Source organism: Pinus tabuliformis, chromosome X, assembly GCF_031772625.1.
Source record: "Pinus tabuliformis cultivar Carrire ecotype Pingquan chromosome X, CPIR1, whole genome shotgun sequence".
NCBI classification, from domain to species: domain Eukaryota; kingdom Viridiplantae; phylum Streptophyta; class Pinopsida; order Pinales; family Pinaceae; genus Pinus; species Pinus tabuliformis.
Window position 1 is genome coordinate 112,762,828 of NC_142308.1, and position 6,780 is coordinate 112,769,607.

Genomic DNA, 6,780 nt, shown 5'->3' on the forward strand with positions numbered 1-6,780 from the left:
AATAAATATATTTACTCTAGATATTGTCTTACTTTCTAATTTGCATATCTTCTTTTTATTTTTTTATTTTTTTATTTTCCATCTTAAAAGGTGTAAATCTTTATAATCTCTTCAAAGACATTTCTTTCCTTTTTTTTGGTAGGTAAGCACCTAGGGGATTTGAACCAATGACCTATCACAAGGAGTGCCTTAATAGTGCTCCTATTCACCATCAATCCAAAGCCCCATGAGCAACCTTCACAGAGATTTCTTTCATGATCACCTACATAAAAATATAAACTACACGAAGAAAATTTAGCTTTAGGTTTTAAGAGAATACCATATTAAGTAAAAACCGATTCAACAATAAGAAACCTTCTCTATAGTGAATGAAGTTTTCCATCCCAAGTTGGATTAAGGATTCCTTTTATTATACAAATCTTCTTACTTTGGAAACAAAAATAGCAGACTTAAGAAGTATTTGGTAACAAAGCGAAATCCTTCGGGCAGGCATATAATGATAAATTTAAATTAGAGGAAGTAGTATATGTAGATAACTTCCAGTAACTGTCATACGAAAGGTGGGTTGTATGTTTGTTGGTGGAGAGATTACATACGTGTTTTCTCATCTGACAGCATAACAAACCTTAATCCTATGGAAAAATTAGTTTTTCATACTCTTTAGAGAACATGCAAAACCAGTGTAATCTTAAAACCACTGTAATCTTAAGAATTAATTTAGTGTAATGTAGGAGAATGATTAAAGGAGTATATTATTAGCATAGATTTATTTTAACTCTTAATAAGCTTAGTATAAAGGAGATGTTGAAGTGTGATGTAAGTATTTTAACATTTTTTAAATGCGATATATATATATATATATATATATATATATATATATATATATATATATATAGTTAATATTCAAATTAAAACATATATAAATGTAAAAGGTAAAGTAATCTATAATGTGAAATGCAAAATAAAAAATGTAATGTAATGTAATATAAAGTGTAGGGTACAAAGCAACCAATTTGATCAAGAAATTGGTCTTTCTATAATGCAAGTTAATATAATATTTTCTTTAATAACTTATTTATCTATATAATTATTGGTATAATAATCAATAATATTGATTAATATTATTTCAATATATTATAATAATAATCATCAACATTATAAGTATTATTCCATTAGATCTTACATATATTATTAATTACATAGAGTCTGGATCATATGGATGGACGAGAGAGAGAGAGGGAGATGGTGGAGAAAGAAAGAGAGAGGAAGGGAGATAGAGAAATATATGGAGGGTCCAGAGAGAGAGAGAGTGATGTGGGGAGAGAGGGAGATGGTGGTGGGAGAGAGAATAAGAGAGAGGGAGGGAGTTGGGAAAGAGATGAAGGAAGAGAGAGAGAAGATGAGAGAGACATGGAGGGAGAGAAAGAGGGAGTTGGAGGGTGAGAGAGAGGGAGGGAAGAACAAAGCCATAGAGTGATAAAGGTGGAGAGAGAGAGGGAGTGATAAGGAAAAGATGAAGATATAGTGAAGGAGAGGGGAGGGAAGGAGAGAAGAGAGAGAAGGAGAGGAGAGAGGGAGGTAGAGAAGGGGAAGGGAGAGAGAAGGAGACATAGAGATGGCAAGGGGGTAGAGGGGAGACAAAGAAGGAGAGAGGGAGGTAGTGACATAGTTGGAGAGAGAGAGAGATAGAGATAGAGAGATAGATATTTCTATCCATGAAAATACCTCCTTATTAGCTTAGAGGAGATCACTACGCTTTTGGCTGAAATACACCTCTTTCTATAGCCTATTTGAGCCTAAAACACACCCTTTATACTCAATAAATGTGTTATAATTCAAGTTATGTACCATGAGGACAATGTTTCTCTAGTCAAAATCCCGAGTTCTCATTCAATCATAAGGAAAAAATCCCGAGTTAACTCACTATGACACTCTTGTTCACATAAGGAAACTCTTAAAAGGTGTAATTTGATTGCCTTTTCCTCATCTATAACTTTCCCAAAAAAATAAAGCACTTAAAAGAGGATAAAAGCATTAAAGCATGAAGAATTTTTTTCCTAAACAAATAAAGCGGATGAAGCATTAAAGCATGAGGAAACATCATCCACCCCAAAGCTTTTGCCCAAATTACATTGGAGAGAATTTAATACTCTCCATAGCCTCCATTTTTCCTATAAAATGAGAGCTTGTCCATTGAGAAAGGGATCAAAATTATATGTATTGCTATGTTGTCGATATCTTCATTGAGAGAGAGAGTTTTTGGAGCTAGGATCTAGAGGAGGTGCTACTACAACTTCATCTATTGGTTGTAATCTTCCTCTTATTGACTAATAATATAGATTGATTATTATTTCTTCCAAACTGTTGTCTAATGGTTATTTCTTGTGTTTAACTAATGATTGCTTGGAAGTTTAGCTTACATTGATTCATTCAGTAGTATATGCTTGTTTAGTTACTATGGATTTTGATTGAAAAGATTATTATGTTGTAAAGGTTTGTTTGTTTTCCTTTGTGTACAGGATTAGCCTTTGGAGTTAGCTGGGAGTGCTTCTCAACTACATTGACCACTCCAACTTGTCACACAGAAATAAATTGGTTCTTCTCTAGCATTTCCCTATCACTCTCTATTTTTCATCTTGCATTACTAAAAGTATCAAGCCTTAGAACAATCCATCGCTTACACTGTCTGTCTTACGTTTCTATGAAAACTTGATAGGGTTGTTGTTTGTCTAACCAAGCACAATTGCTTACAACAGTGATGTCGGGGGGGGAGATAAAGGGGGTGGGAGAGAAAGGGAGAGAGATGAAGGAAGAGAGACAAGACTTGAGATAGTCGAAGGAGAGAGGGAGGGAGACAAAGATGGAGTTGGAGGGGGAGAGAGATCAAGGGAAGAAGAAATAAATAAAGAGAGTAAGGTGGAGAGATAGAGGGGAAGTGACAAGGGAGAGATGAAGAGAGAGTGAAATAGAGAGGAGAGTGAGAGGAAAGAGAGAGAATGAGAGAGAGAGGGAGAGAAGGAGAGAGAGGGAGAGAAGGAGAAGAGCGTAACAACTCTTGGTTGATTTTCCATGTAAATAAATTATAACCAAGGTTATGGGACACATATTCCTAGATGAATGTTGGGAAAAACATAGTGATGGGGTATCACTTGTGATCAATTAATGGATATAGAAATTGGAAAACACATTGGCAAAGGGAAAGAGGCAATAATTGGTGTTTTATTTATGAAAATAAAGGAAAATATGAGAAAAGGAAGGTGAAGAGACATATATTTTCATGCTAAGTAAATTAGAGGAAAAATGAAGGAAAATGAAGAAAATAGAGGCCTCAATCATAAAAAGGCTTCCGAGGATAAATTCACAACTTTTTCTGGTTTAGCTTTTGATAGTTTAATTTTGGAGTTCTCATTTTCATTCTCTCATACTCTAGCACACTTAGATAATTCTTGGATCACTTTGGCATACCGTTTGGATTTGGAGAAAGAAGGAAAAGGAAATCAGGGAGCACAAGGAAACATTTGGATCAACAACTACAACTAGATTTCTTTGCAGGTAACAAGTTGCATGTGTGATTTCCTTGTTGATTTCTAGATGCATGGTATATGCATGTGATTATCTAGTTATGTGTTTACATTGGCATGGATATTTTCCTGAAGTGACAATGGTTTTAGCCTTGCCTTGCCATTTCTTGGATAGCCATGGTGTAGTGGGTTTTTTTTCACTTATTGATTTTCCGATTGGTTCTCAGGTTTCCAATGGCTGTGGGTTGGAACAAACACTCTAGAAGCCCTGAAATAACTTGTATTGAGTTACTAGTCGTGGAGCCTAGGTTGGGACAAATGCTTTGGAGCCCTTGGCGAGTTGAGTTACTAGTTCCTAGATCTGTTTTGGAAAAAATATCTAGAGCCCTAAAAGGTTGTGGGTTGAGTTACTAGCTTTGGGAGCACTGGAGAAGTTGGGTAGAGACCGATCTGGTTAGTGTTAGTGATGTTTGACTGTAGGGGTGGAATCATTATTGCTAAGAGTTGAGCTGGTTTTTCGTCTGAAAGCCCTGGTTTGGCTTGATTTGGTTTATTCTATGAGATCCCATACTTGGAATATGGTGCAGGGGTGATTGACTAAAAGAGATATTTGGTTCAACCCATTCTATGGTCTGGTGGTATGTGCAAGTCCTCAACTTGGTTAGCATTTTCATATGTTAATAAGATATATTTTTCTACTATGATTCATGAATACTTACGGTTATTACGTTGGTGACATCATGGCTGAGTTTGCATGTTTTCTATGCTATTTATTTATTGATTATATGTTGGTTACATGATGTATGCTATCTATAGCTCTTTTCATTTTTTCTTAGTTATCAAATGGGTGATGAATGTATGGAATAATAAGTGTTATTGAAAGTATCTAGAGAGGATTTAGAGTCTTCTCTATGATTATTAGATGTATACTCTCAGTTTATGATCAGATATGTATTCATGACCTTTAGCTTACATGTTTTCCATATGTTTGACAAAATGTTTGTTATGGATTAGGCATATTTGGGTTAAGTTCTTGCTTGAATTTTGATTGAATAGTATTGTAAATACCTTTGATTGCATTCTATAGAGTTTCAAGCAATTCTGGGCAGTGATCTAGAGGTTGGCTTGAAAAGGTGGAACAAATCTTAGGACTGCATGCTCAAAATTGAATATTTTAGGCCATAACTACATGGAGGAAAGCCTGTGAGTGTGTTTATAGCCTTATAACCACATGGAATAAGTGCCAAGGGTTTGGTTGTGGGTCTAGGTTAGTGAAACAAGGTTCCAAATAAGAGATTGACCACCTCGGGTGTTTCTTCAACTCCTAGGTGATCTGTAGTCCCTATAGGACGTCAGTTTGTGGTCAGTTTATAGGCTCTACTCCCTTAACTGAAGCTAGAAGGTCAAAGCATGACATAGTGACACTCGTCTCATGTTTGCCCTGGTAATCTTGTAAAATTGGGTAAATGTGGGAGGGGTGGTTGCATATTAGTATTAGACCTAGGTTGAAACACTAAACCTCGAGGTAGATGTGATTGCTATGTATGCATGTCTGATTGTCTGTGTGTTTATCATGCATGCATGTTGGTTATTTCTTGTGATGGTCATTGTTGCAGTTGTGTCATCATGTTGAGGTTGATGATGTTGGTATGTTACTATGATTGATATGTTGATGTTAAATCTAGATTGAGTTGTGCAGACAAGATAACCTCTCGTGAACTTCACTAAAGTATGTTGGATTATCTTTATATTTGGTTTATCTAACACAGTATGTTTGCAAGAAGAAGAAGATCATAAATGACAAGTAGAACGATGTCTTTTAGTTCACATGATTCTCCTTATAGATTAATCGAGCAACAAGAAGATGAGTACTCTCCTGAATTAGCAGACACGTTGAGAAGTCTAAAGGAAGAAATCAAAAGTTGTAAGCCAAATAATGATAGGGTAATTTAGTAACAAGAAAGAGTTTCCATAAATCACGAAATGAAAGAACAGGTCAATGCAGTGATCCTTTAGAGCTTAGCATATTTCCAAACATATGGACAACCACATATCAGTTATGGAAAAGAGGAAAGTAATAATGGGGTGTATCACAACAAGTGTCATGGAAGACGCAGGTCAAATAGGGATGACACAGTCATAGGTGGAAAATTTGACAGGAAAGGTAGTGCTTATGGATTTTATTCTATTTCTAGTTTAGATAGGCATCATGGTCATCATCGCTATCATCCTTACAGGAGTAATGAGAAACAATACTTACTCGATGATTTTAAGAAAGCTAAGCTTCCTACCTTTGATGGAGAGTTGAAGAAACCAAAAGATTTAGAAGCATGCATACTTGGGATGAAGACGTTCTTCAAGATGCATGATTATATGGAGAATATGAAAGCCAAGATAACTATTTTCTATCTCAAGGAAGACATCTAGTGGGAATATGTGAACCATGTCAGAGGCATCAAACTAGAGGAGTTGAGTTGGAATGGGTTCAAAAGACTCTTTAGAAAGAATTACTTGTTAGAGAGATACTATGATAGTAAGGCTAAGGGGTTATATGAGCTTAAGATGGGTTCTGTGATGAATGAAGAGTGCACGAACAAGTTTCTGGAGTTGTTGAGGTATGTGCCATAACTTAAGGATGAGAAAACGAAAGTTCAAAGATTCATCAGTGAGTTTCCTTTAGCATTCAAGGATCAGATTGAGAATGATCAACCTCAGTCATTGGAGGAAATCATTAGGAATTGAAGCATTGTTATGATAAGTCTAAGTGAAAGTCTGAACCTAAGAAGTATTGGAAAGGCAATGACAAGACTAAAGGAAAGTAGAATAAGAAGAGAGGAAGACCTGAGGATGCATGTCACAAGGAGAATGCAATGTCATACATGAAATTCAATGCAATTGGCATAGGATAAAGATTTCATTCTAAGGAGTAGCACATGGGTGATGGCATGAAGCCTTTGCAATGTTGGAATTGTGGCAAGGATCATGGCATGAGAGATGTTCCACAACATCAGGGTGTCATACCTCAGAATTACAATGCTAATGAGGCACAAACAATTGGGAATGTTGGATAGAGTATTCCTCAGATTTATGCAACATTGGATAATAGGCAGGCTAATCATCAAACATTTATTATTGATATGGAAGGTAAGATTTATGATCAAGTTGTTTCTATTCTGATTGACAATGGATCTAACTATAGTTATATCGGTCCTAACCTAGTGGATACGTTTTGTTTGAATAAAGAAGCGCATTAGAATCT